We start from the raw sequence: 13,014 nt of genomic DNA, 5'->3' as shown, positions 1-13,014 counted from the left end.
CTCAGGTTGTTTTTCAGAGTCCATAGTCTCTTATGGTTCGCCTCCCCTTCCAAATTTTTTTTTTTTTAATAAACATACAATGTATTTTTATCCCCAGGGGTACAGGTCTGTGAATCGCCAGGTTTACACACTTCACAGCACTCATGATAGCACATACCCTCCCCAATGTCCATAGCCCCCTCCCCCTCTCCCAATCCCACCTCCCCCCAGCAACCCCCAGTTTGTTTTGTGAGATTAAGAGTCATTTATGGTTTGTCTCCCTCCCAATCCCATCTTGTTTCATTTATTCTTCTCCTATCCCCCTACCCCCCCATGTTGCTTCTCCATGTCCTCATATCAGGGAGATCATATGATAGTTGTCTTTCTCCGATTGACTTATTTCACTAAGCATGATACCCTCTAGTTCCATACACAATGGAATACTATGCAGCCATCAAAAGAAATGAAATCTTGCCATTTGCGACGACGTGAAAATTCTCTCATTTCTTAAAAGAAAAAAATATTGACTTCCTTTAGCTCAACTCTCTATCACTATTCTTAAATTTTAAAACATACCTTTAAAAGAATCCCCCTCTTAACTTATTTCACTCAGCATAAAAATCTTCTCTAGTCCCATCCATGTTGATACAAAAGTTGAGTATTCATCCTTTCTGATGGAGGCATAATACTCCATTGTGCATATGGACCATATCTTCTTTATCCATTCATCTGTTGAAAGGCATCTTGGCTCTTTCCACAGTTTGGTGGGTGTTGCCATTGCTGCTATAAACATTGGGGTACAGAGGGCCCTTCTTTTTCCTACGTCTGTATCTTTGGGGTAAATATCCAAGTAGTGCAATTGCAGGGTCATAGGGTAGCTCTATTTTTAAATTTTTAAGGACTCTCCACACTGCTTTCCAAAGCGGCTGTGCCAAATTGCATTGCCACCAACAGTCTAAGAGGTTCCCCTTTCTCATCCTCTCCAACACTTGCTGTTTACTCTCTTCTTTATTTTGGCCATTCTGACTGGTGTAAGGTGAAATCTCAATGTGGTTTTGATTTGAATTTCCCTGATGGCTAATGATGATGAACATTTTCTCACGTGTCTGTTAGCCATTTGTATGTCTTCTTTGGAGAATAATCTGTTCATGTCTTCTGCCCATTTTTTGACGTGATTATCTGTTTTTTGTGTGTTGAGTTTGAGGAGTTCTTTATAGGTCTTGGATACCAACCCTTTGTCTGTACTGTCATTCGCAAATATCTTCTACCATTCCGTAGGTTGGTAGAACCCACGTTTTTGGTTTTGTTGACTATTTCCTTCGCTGTACAGAAACTTCTGATCTTGATGAAGTTCTGAAAGTTCATTTTTGCTTTGTTTCCTTTGCCTTTGGAGACGTGTCTTGAAAGAAGTTGCTATGGCCGATGTCAAAGAGGTTACTGCCTATGTTCTCCTCTAGGATTTTGATAGATTCCTGCCTCACATTGAAGTCTTTTATCCATTTCTAGTTTATCTTTGTATATAGTGTAAGAGAATGGTCGATTTCATTCTTCTATACATAGCCGTCCAATGTTCCCAGCACCATTTATTGAAGAGACTATCTCTTTTCCATTGGATATTTTTTCCTACTTTGTCAGAGATTATTTGACCATAGTGTTGAGGGTCCATATCTGGACTCTCTACTCTGTTCCACTGGTCTATGTATCTGTTTTTGTGCCAGTACCATGCTGTCTTGGTGACCACAGGTTTGTAATAATAGCTTGAAATCAGGCAAGGTGATGCCCCCAGTTTTGTTTTTCTTTTTCAGCATTTCCTTAGCAACTTGGGGGCTCCTCTGGTTTCATACAAATTTTAGAATTGTTTGTTCCAGCTGTTTGAAAAATGTGGTGGAATTTTGATCAGGATGGCATTGAAAGTATAGATTGCTCTAGGCAGTATAGACATTTTAACCGTGTTTATTCTTCCAATCCATGAGCATGGAATGCTCTTCCATGTTTTTGTGTCTTCTTCAATTTCTTTCATGAATGTTCTGTAGTACCTAGAGTACAGATCCTTTACCTCTTTGGTTAGGTTTATTCCCGGGTATCTTACGGTTCTTGGTGCTATATTAAATGGAACTGAATCTCTAATTTTCCTTTCAATAGTTTCATTGTTAGTGTATAAGAAGGCAACTGATTTCTGTACGTTGATTTTGTATCCTGCTACATTACTGAATGGCTATAAGTAATGCTACATTACTGAATGGCTATATTAGTATATATACTAATGGTTCTAGGAGTTTGGGAGTGGAGTCTTTTGGATTTTCCATATAAAGTATCATGTCATCTGTGAAGAGAGAGACTTTAACTTCTTCTTTGACATTTTGAATACATTTTATTTCTTTTTGTTGTCTGATTGAGGATGCTAGGACTTCTAGTACTATGTTGAACAACAGTGGCAAGAGTGGACATTTTTGTCGTGTTCCTGATCACAAAGGGAAAGCTGTTAGCTTTCCCCCATTGAGAATGATATTCACTTTTTTCATAGTTAGATTTTTCATAGATAGATTTTATGAAATTGAGGAATGTTCCCTCTATCCCTATACTCTGAAGTGTTTTAATCAGGAACAAATGCTGTATCTTGTCAAATGCTTTTTCTGCATCAATTGAGAGAATCATGTGGTTCTTCTTTCTACTCTTATTGATTTTTTCTATCACATTGATTGGTTTGTGAATGTTGAACCAACCTGCATCCCAAGGATAAATCCTACCTGATCATGGAGGGGAGGGGGATGGGTGTTCGTGAGCCTGGTGGTGGGTATTAAGGAGGACATGTATTGCATGAAACACTGGGTGTGGTGTGTAAACAATGAAATTTGGAACACTGAAAAAAAATAATAAAACTAAATTTTAAAAAATTTAAAAATAAATAATCCCTTCAATTACTTTAAGAGAAAACACAATTTCAAATGTGATTTTCTGGTGACTTGGTTCTTGATATTATTCTTGGGTTTGTCTACCTTTTCTAGAAAATGAACCATGATTGAAGTATCTCATCATCCAAGTCACTATGAATGGTGTTGTGCAATATAAAAAAACATAAAGAAACACACAGTTGACTTTTGAACAATGCAGGGATTGGGATGCCAAACACCTGCACAATTGAAAACCCCCAATGTATAACTTCTGACTCCCCCAAAACTTAAATACTAACAGCCTACTGTTGATTAGAAGCCTTATTAAACACATAAATCATCCCTTAACACATATTTTGTATGTTATTTGCATTATATACTGTATTCTTATAATAAAAGAAGATGCTATTAAGAAATCATAAGGAAAAAAATTAAAAAAAGAAATCATGAGGAAGAAAAAATACATTAACAGTCCTGTACTCTATTTATTAAAAATATTGTGTATTAGTGGACCTGCAGAGTTCAAACCCATGTGGAAGAGTCAAATGTAATTCTGGCTATACTTCTGATTAGCTATTTGAATTTGGGGCAAGTCATTTAGCCTAATTGAACCTTAGTTTCCTCATCTGTAAAAAGGAGTTTCACTCAAGAGCTGTTGTGAAGACAAATGAGATATGAATGCATTGTAACACACCATGTGAATGTAAGCCATTTTGGTAATATTTATGTAAATTACACCTTGCAAGTTAGACCAGTTAGAGATTAGAACATCATCTGGAGAGAGTGGCGAAATGAAAAGCATACTAGACTTGGTATCAAGAAACATATATCCAAGTCCCAGCAGCTCTACCATTGTGACCAGAGCCCTTAACCACTCTAAGCCTCAGTTTTCATTTGCATCTATAAAATGGAGGTTAGTAATACCTCACAGTGTTGTTATGATCTAAGATATAGAAAAAAATCAAGGAGAGGCAGGAGCTAGTCTTTTCTGTGAGGGAACTAAATAATACAGCCTTCCTTATTTTATGAAGATGAAGAACAAGGCTACAAGCCCATGATGCCTTCCATCTCCCACCATGAGGAGTCCAGAGTCCCCACTGAAGGCCAAGTTCAGGCATGTAACCACTACCCAGTTTTGTTTTTAAATTATAGGTTTTCTTCTATTTGTTCTGAAAGCCTCCATCTTGTTTTTCCAATACCATGTCCAATCTCTTTATGGAGGAGCCACCAAAAAAAGGACAGAATCACTTGGCCACAACGAATCTCAGAGGTCATTTGATAGTAGTTAAATCTTTGCTCTTTGGTATCAGCCTTCCTGGTTTCCAGTTCCAGTTCTGCAACTTAACTGGGTGTGAGTCCTTAAGCAACATACTTGGTTTCTTTGAAACTTTTCTCATTTATAAAAGAGGAATTATAAAATCTATTTCAGTGGATTTTGTGAGGATTAGGTAGGAGGCTTAGATGCCTGTAATATGTTAAATTTTAAATAAACACTGGCTATTATCTGGTTTAATTTCTTCACTTTATAGATACAGAGAAAATAATAATAATAAATATAAGTAATGCCTGGTATAGCTCCTTGCCTTTTGAATATATTTTCCCATGTGTTTCCTTATCTAATCCTTTTGCTGTCCCATGGAATGTATTATTATTAGCATCACTTTGTAGAACAGGAACCTGAAGTATAGGCAAATGACGTAACCAACCCAGGATCTATTCCAGAATTCTTACTGCACGTCTCTTGATTTCCAGAACAATGCAGCTCAGTCTAACCTTAGGTACAAGAATTAAGAACTAACATTAACTCTGGGTTGGGCATTGGTTGGGCACTTATATTTGCTATATTATTTAAGTCCCACAACAACTTTACAGTAAATATAGTATTAGAATCTCCATTTCAGGGGTGCCTGGGTGGCTTAGTGGATTAAGCCTCTGCCTTTGGCTCAGGTCATGATCTCAGGGTCCAGGGATCGAGCCCCCCATATCGGGCTCTCTGCGCAGCAGACAGCCTGCTTCCTCCTCCCCCTCTGCCTGCTTCTCTGCCTACTTGTGATCTCTCTCTCTCTGTAAAATACAAAAGTAAAATCTTAAAAAAAAAAAAAAGAATCCCCATTTCAGAAAAGTTAAAGTAACATGCAGAGCCAGTGAGTTGTTAACTAGTGGAGCCAAATTTGAACCTGACCATTTCACGTTTTATCATTAAACTAAACTATCTACAGATAGAAAGCTGTGAATGGGCACTGTGTTCAAAAAGAATGTGATCATCTAACAGCGAATGTTTGGCCTGTCTTTATCAAGCATTATGAGAGGTATGGGAGAACACAGAATAAAAGCAATAACAACCAAGACTTTTATATATGATCTATTGTGCCAAGCACTTTACATATATAATCTTCATAGCAACCTCAAAAGGTACATGTTATTGCTCCACTGAAACTGAGATTCAGGGAAATCATTCTTCCCTTAAACTTATGAAGCTTATGGCACAGCTAAGGTTTGAATGCAGGTGTGAGAGAGAAGCTCTTAACCTTTCCATAACAATAACACTACAGACTCTTCAGAACATAGGGGAACTTAGACATCATCTTCTCTGGTTCACCCTTGCCTAGGAGCAGAGTGAGGCTGTAGGAACCCATGTTTTTCCTTGCAGTTAGAACTTGTGATAGAAGCCAACTTGTCCAACTCCCACCCCAGTGATCTTTCTACCTTATCATGCTGTATAAACGTCACCTCTGTCCTAGGGAGCTAAGTCACACTCCAGATGGAGAAACACAAACAATTACAAAGCAACACAGTTAACATGTACTGGAGGCTATATCCCATGCAAAAGGGACATGTTTTCTAAAAGTTACAGACAGGAGAATCAATGACGACAGCCAAGTAACAGGGCTGACACTCTTCATTTTAAGGCATGTAAGAATCCCCTGGAGTGGGGGGCTCCTGGGTAGCTCAGTTGGTTAAGCGTCCAACTCTGTTTCAGCTCAGGTCATGGTCCAAGTTTTGTGAGACTGAGCCCTGCATAGGGCTCTGCACTCAGCGTGAAGTCTGCTTGAGATTCTCTCTCCCTCCCCCCTGCCCCTCTCCCTTTCTCTCTCACTGAAATAAATAAAAGCTTTAAAAAAAAAAAAAAAAGAATCAGCTGGAGGAATCCCCTTAAATGCAAATCCCCAGGCTGCGAAAGTCTGAAATCAGCAGTCTATGTTGTTTAACAAACAGCTCTGATTCTGAAGTATGTGCTATAATTTTCCTACTTCGAGAAACAGGAAATTTGGGAGTATGTTGGAAAGAGCAGTAAAAGAAAGATCGGGTATGGAAGATAAGAACCAAGTAAGCAGCATTTTGGAAACGAGGCAAACCAATTCATATTTGATATAACAAATAGGGTAGTTTTGGAAAAGAGGAGCGAATTTGAGTGAGAGCTCCTTAAAGAATGGCTTGAAAGAGTGAGAACATAGAACAAGGACTGAAAAACAGAAAGGCCTGAAGGAGACGAAGGGGTGAGTCTTAGAAGCATTTCAAATGGGAAACCCGTAAAACTGGCAACTGGTCGGATGGCAGGAATAAAGGAGATGAAGGCATGAGCACACAGACAGCAGACATAGCTGGGCCTGGCTACGGAGGTGCACACGGATGCACAGCTAAAAGCTAATAAATACTACTTTAGTTATATACTGTGACAAAGTTAAAAATTCTTCATGAAACATATAGTCATAAAAGCATAAAATGCTCCTTTCAGCAACTCCTATGTGAAAAAGGAGGCCAAACCTCACATTCCTCATGGCGTCCTGAAAAGAACCCTTTTAAAGAACACAAATTAGAAAATGTTTTGCTGATATTTGATCTTGCCCAAACTGGGAGGCCCACAGTTTGGCTCGGAAAAGGTTGATTACTTTAACTCTTCTTCAGCAGTTTTCCTCATACCTTGTCAATTCTGCCCAAAGACAGAGCAGTGAAAACTAATACGGGATACAGAGCGAATTATTTCCCGATAATGTTAAAATGCTCAACCAGCATCTTTTGAAAGTCCTTTCTTCAGTTGAAGGAAAGATAAGGTGCTTAAATTGGATATCAAGAAGTTCTAGTCTGGAATGGGTAATCTTGCCAGAAAAAGAGAAAAAAAAATCAACAAGATAAGAGTACAACTCAAATAATTTTAGATACACCAGATAAACCTCAAATAACTGTGAGAATTTTCCCTTTTTTTTTTTCTTTTCTCCTAAATAAAGGATCCAGGTCTTTGAAGGTTTTTTTTTTTTTTTTCCATTAACACTTGAAAAACAGTAGTGGGGTACCTTAGTCATGTAATGCTTAAGATAAGATCTAAAAGTCAAAACCCAAGACTCAATGGCAACCCAACTAAGCGACTGAATGTGCATGTTTTTTTTAAACAATCACACTCCATAACTGAGACCTCCAAAGATACTGAAGGGTTTCAGTTCTCGGGGTGGGGGGGTGCAGGGGAAAGGGCATTTTAATTGGACTATAAAGTCCGGTTCACTAGCTAAAATATTAGCAAAAGTCAGCAAATCAACACTGATAATCTATGAACTTCACACTTTAAGAAATTGTCTTCATATGTGATTGTCGATATAATGGATATTTTTCAACTCAAGAACTTCAGGTCTTATAATTTTATTTTATTTTATTTTTAAATATTTTATTTATTTGAGAGAGAGATAGTGAGAGAGAGCATGAATGAGGAGAAGGTCAGAGGGAGAAGCAGGCTCCCCATGGAGTTGGGAGCCTGATGCGGGACTCGATCCCACTACTCCAAGATCATGACCTGAGCTGAAGGCAGTCGCTTAACCAACTGAGCCACCCAGGCACCCAAGGTCTTATTTTTTTTTTTTAAGATTTTGTTTATTTACTTGACAGAGAGAGATCACAAGCAGACAGAGAGGCAGGCAGAGAGAGAGAGGGAAGCAGGCTCGCTGCTGAGCAGAGAGCCTGATGCGGGACTCGATCCCAGGACCCTGAGATTATGACCTGAGCCGAAGGCAGTGGCTTAACCCACTGAGCCACCAAGGTGCCCCCCCAAGGTCTTATTTTAAAAGGAAAAAAATAGCTGTTCTTACTTAGGCAATTTATTATAGCAATACAGCATGAATTTTTTGCTGTTAATTGTTTGTTTTGTAAAAAAACAAAACAAAACCAAACAACATATAAACTGAGAGTCTACCCATTTATCAAGGCACTGTAATTATTATAGCAAATGCTGGACTTCTATAAGATGAACTGGTCAATTTGGACTAACATTTAGAACATTTAAGTACTTCTAAAACTAATTTGGTCTACTTAAATATTTTCTTTAAATATGGTTATTCCCATTTATTCATTTCTTTTCAAGTTGAGCATCTACTATAAAGCAGATACTGCTAGTTGTCTAAGAGAGGATGGCTGAAATGTGTGGGAAGGTGAAGATTATAAAAATGAAGAGCTCATAGTCCAGTGAGAGAGAGTTAGTTATTCAAATAGCTACAATTCAATGTGAGAAATATGGTAACGTATAAATAACAAATGCTGTGGGTACACAGAAAAATGAAGGGAAAGATTTCATTTGAACCTGTCTACTTATTGTCCATACCATGGAAGAGTATGTCCCACAGATACTGATTTTGTTTAGTGAAAGACATGGAAGGTAATAAAATGCAGTGGGAGATTTGTAGATTTGTAGGATGCAGATAGAACATTCCCATCTTCCATCTTTCTGGGTAGATCATTATCCCCAGGTGAAATTCAGATCAGCTCTCACCCGGAAGACAGGGTTTGGGGAAGCATAGAACTCCTGGTAGTAGAAGATGTGATGGAGCATAAGAAATCAACTGCCATAAGAAGTTTAATATCTACAAAATTAAATGGTGATTTGACGGATCCTTTCCTATAGCCTACCACTTCCTATAAACCATTACTCACGTAGGATATGCACTTTGGTTACATATAAAGTCAAGTACGTAAATGGCTACTATCACAGAGAAATGGTTTAAGAGAGCTTCAGAACACCATTAGTTCTCAGAGGGGGTAAAGAACACCCAGTTAGTGAATCAGAAAATAATTTATAGATACAAAGGCATGTAGCTTTGACCAACTGCATGAAATTCAATGAGCAGAGAGATTGGAGGGGAAGAGGACTTCAGTCACAGATAGTAACATGTCTAAAGCCCCAAGGAAGGAAATGTTAGTACCTATTATATAGTGGTTTAAGGAAGCAAGTAGCAAGGAGAAAAGAGAAGCATACACAATGACCAAAAAACAGACACAGGAGGAGTGGAGAACAGCCTGACAAAGTTGGTGGATGGAGAAATGTGGATAGTGGAAACAAAATAGAAATAGAGGTCACATAATAGGTAACTTGTGTTCATGAGTTCCCTGTGTCTAAGCTTCTCAATTTTTTTGACAGAAGAAGAATGACTTCTCTCTTTCTTTTTATAAGCAATTATGAATTTTTTTTTTGGTTTTTTTTTCCCATTTTATTTTTTCAGCGTAACAGTATTCATTCTTTTTGCACAACACCCAGTGCTCCATGCAAAACGTGCCCTCCCCATTACCCACCACCTGTTCCCCCAACCTCCCACCCCTGACCCTTCAAAACCCTCAGGTTGTTTTTCAGAGTCCATAGTCTCTTATGGTTCGCCTCCCCTTCCAAATTTTTTTTTTTTAATAAACATATAATGTATTTTTATCCCCAGGGGTACAGGTCTGTGAATCGCCAGGTTTACACACTTTACAGCACTCACGATAGCACTTACCCTCCCCAATGTCCATAGCCCCCTCCCCCTCTCCCAATCCCACCTCCCCCCAGCAACCCCCAGTTTGTTTTGTGAGATTAAGAGTCATTTATGGTTTGTCTCCCTCCCAATCCCATCTTGTTTCATTGATTCTTCTCCTATCCCCCTACCCCCCCATGTTGCTTCTCCATGTCCTCATATCAGGGAGATCATATGATAGTTGTCTTTCTCCGATTGACTTATTTCACTAAGCATGATACCCTCTAGTTCCATCCACGTCGTCGCAAATGGCATGATTTCATTTCTTTTGATGGCTGCATAGTATTCCATTGTGTATATATACCACCTCTTCTTTATCCATTCATCTGTTGATGGACATCTAGGTTCTTTCCATAGTTTGGCTATTGTAGACATTGCTGCTATAAACATTCGGGTACACGTGCCCCTTCGGATCACTATGTTTGTATCTTTAGGGTAAATACCCAGTAGTGCAATTGCTGGGTCATAGGGTAGTTCTATTTTCAACATTTTGAGGAACCTCCATGCTGTTTTCCAGAGTGGTTGCACCAGCTTGCATTCCCACCAACAGTGGAGGAGGGTTCCCCTTTCTCCGCATCCTCGCCAGCATCTGTCATTTCCTGACTTGTTAATTTTAGCCATTCTGACTGGTGTGAGGTGATATCTCATTGTGGTTTTGATTTGTATTTCCCTGATGCCGAGTGACGTGGAGCACTTTTTCATGTGTCTGTTGGCCATCTGGATGTCTTCTTTGCAGAAATGTCTGTTCATGTCCTCTGCCCATTTCTTGATTGGATTGTTTGTTCTTTGGGTGTTGAGTTTGCTAAGTTCCTTATAGATTTTGGATACTAGCCCTTTATCTGATATGTTGTTTGCAAATATCTTCTCCCATTCTGTCAGTTGTCTTTTGGTTTTGTTAACTGTTTCCTTTGCTGTGCAAAAGCTTTTAATCTTGATGAAATCCCAATAGTTCATTTTTGCCCTTGCTTCCCTTGCCTTTGCCGTTGTTCCTAGGAAGATGTTGCTACGGCTGAGGTCGAAGAGGTTGCTGCCTGCATTCTCCTCAAGGATTTTGATGGATTCCTTTCTCACTTTGAGGTCCTTCATCCATTTGGAGTCTATTTTCGTGTTTGGTGTAAGGAAGTGGTCCAATTTCATTTTTCTGCATGTGGCTGTCCAATTTTCCCAGCACCATTTATTGAAGAGGCTGTCTTTTTTCCATTGGACATTCTTTCCTGCTTTGTCGAAGATTAGTTGACCATAGAGTTGAGGGTCGATTTCTGGGCTCTCTATTCTGTTCCACTGATCTATGTGTCTGTTTTTGTGCCAGTACTATGCTGTCTTGATGATGACAGCTTTGTAATAGAGCTTGAAGTCCGGAATTGTGATGCCACCAACTTTGGCTTTCTTTTTCAATATTCCTTTGGCTATTCGAGGTCTTTTCTGGTTCCATATAAATTTTAGGATTATTTGTTCCATTTCTTTGAAAAAAATGGATGGTATTTTGATAGGGATTGCATTAAATGTGTAGATTGCTTTAGGTAGCATGGACATTTTCACAATATTTATTCTTCCAATCCAGGAGCATAGAACATTTTTCCATTTTTTTGTGTCTTCCTCAACTTCTTTCATGAGTACTTTATAATTTTCTCTGTATAGATTCTTAGTCTCTTTGGTTAGGTTTATTCCTAGGTATCTTATAGTTTTGGGTACAATTGTAAATGGGACTGACTCCTTAATTTCTCTTTCTTCAGTCTTGTTGTTGGTGTACAGAAATGCAACTGATTTCTGTGCATTGATTTTATATCCTGACACTTTACTGAATTCCTGGACAAGTTCTAGCAGTTTTGGAGTGGAGTCTTTTGGGTTTTCCACATATAGTATCATATCATCTGCGAAGAGTGATAGTTTGACTTCTTCTTTACCAATTTGGATGCCTTTAATTTCTTTTTGTTGTCTGATTGCTGAGGCTAGGACTTCTAGTACTATGTTGAATAGCAGTGGTGATAATGGACATCCCTGCCGTGTTCCTGACCTTAACGGAAAAGCTTTCAGTTTTTCTCCATTGAGAATGATATTTGCGGTGGGTTTTTCATAAATGGCTTTGATAATATTGAGGTATGTGCCCTCTATCCCCACACTTTGAAGAGTTTTGATCAGGAAGGGATGCTGTACTTTGTCAAATGCTTTTTCAGCATCTATTGAGAGTATCATATGGTTCTTGTTCTTTCTTTTATTAATGTGTTCTATCACATTGATTGATTTGCGGATGTTGAACCAACCCTGCAGCCCTGGAATAAATCCCACTTGATCGTGGTGAATAATCCTTTTAATGTACTGTTGAATCCTATTGGCTAGTATTTTGGTGAGAATTTTTGTGTCTGTGTTCATCAAGGATATTGGTCTGTAGTTCTCTTTTTTGGTGGGATCCTTGTCTGGTTTTGGGATCAAGGTGATGCTGGCCTCATAAAATGAGTTTGGAAGTTTTCCTTCCATTTCTATTTTTTGGAACAGTTTCAGGAGAATAGGAATGAGTTCTTCTTTAAATGTTTGGTAGAATTCCCCTGGGAAGACGTCTGGCCCTGGGCTTTTGTTTGTCTGGAGATTTTTGATGACTGTTTCAATCTCCTTACTGGTTATGGGCCTGTTCAGGTTTTCTATTTCTTCCTGGTTCAGTTGTGGTAGTTTATATGTCTCTAGGAATGCATCCATTTCTTCCAGATTGTCCAATTTGTTGGTGTAGAGTTGCTCATAGTATGTTCTTATAATTGTCTGTATTTCTTTGGTGTTAGTTGTGATCTCTCCTCTTTCATTCATGATTTTATTTATTTGGGTCCTTTCTCTTTTCTTTTTGATGAGTCTGGCCAGGGGTTTATCAATCTTATTGATTCTTTCAAAGGACCAGCTCCTAGTTTCATTGATTTTTTCTATTGTTTTTTTGGTTTCTAGTTCATTGATTTCTGCTCTGATCTTTATGATTTCTCTTCTCCTGCTGGGTTTAGGGTTTCTTTCTTGTTCTTTCTCCAGCTCCTTGATGTGTAGGGTTAGGTTGTGTACTTGAGACCTTTCTTGTTTCTTGAGAAAGGCTTGTACCGCTATATATTTTCCTCTCAGGACTGCCTTTGCTGTGTCCCACAGATTTTGAACTGTTGTGTTTTCATTATCATTTGTTTCCATGAATTTTTTCAATTCTTCTTTAATTTCCTGGTTAACCCATTCATTCTTTAGAAGGATGCTGTTTAGTCTCCATGGATTTGGGTTCTTTCCAGCTTTCCTCTTGTGATTGAGTTCTAGCTTCAGAGCATTGTGGTCTGAAAATATGCAGGGAATAATCCTAATCTTTTGATACCAGTTGAGACCTGATTTGTGATCCAGGATGTGATCTATTCTGGAGAAGGTTC

The sequence above is a fragment of the Meles meles genome, chromosome 7, assembly GCF_922984935.1.
Source record: "Meles meles chromosome 7, mMelMel3.1 paternal haplotype, whole genome shotgun sequence".
Classification (NCBI taxonomy): domain Eukaryota; kingdom Metazoa; phylum Chordata; class Mammalia; order Carnivora; family Mustelidae; genus Meles; species Meles meles.
This window is presented reverse-complemented; position numbering follows the sequence as displayed.